This window comes from Pyxicephalus adspersus, chromosome W (assembly GCF_032062135.1).
Source record: "Pyxicephalus adspersus chromosome W, UCB_Pads_2.0, whole genome shotgun sequence".
In the NCBI taxonomy this organism is placed as follows: Eukaryota; Metazoa; Chordata; class Amphibia; order Anura; family Pyxicephalidae; genus Pyxicephalus; species Pyxicephalus adspersus.
Genome location: NC_092870.1, coordinates 6,933,036 through 6,933,402, shown reverse-complemented (window position 1 = coordinate 6,933,402; position 367 = coordinate 6,933,036).

The following is a 367-nucleotide window of genomic DNA, read 5'->3' as shown; positions in this document are numbered from 1 at the left end:
TGGGGGACCGCATCCTGTCTGGTAAGTTTGGCATTTTTATTTTTTACTATCCTTATTAATTTGGTATATTTGATTTTGTTATTACAGCCAACTCTCCATCACGCCGGCTCAGAATAATCCAGCGGCCACACAAGCCGCAACCAGCATCTCCTCCACAGGACACAAGTTCCTCATCTGACTAAGTATTTCTCCATTTTAGATATTGTAAACATTCCTTTAGAACCATGATTATAAACTAAGATAGTTTGTTAGGCCTAGTTCTAGTTCTATCAAGTATCATTAGGAGTGTATGACTAGCTTCATGTCTAGGCAGCTTTTAACAGAAGACAAAGGTTAAATGTCACTTAGACAAGTTTGTCCCTTGTGA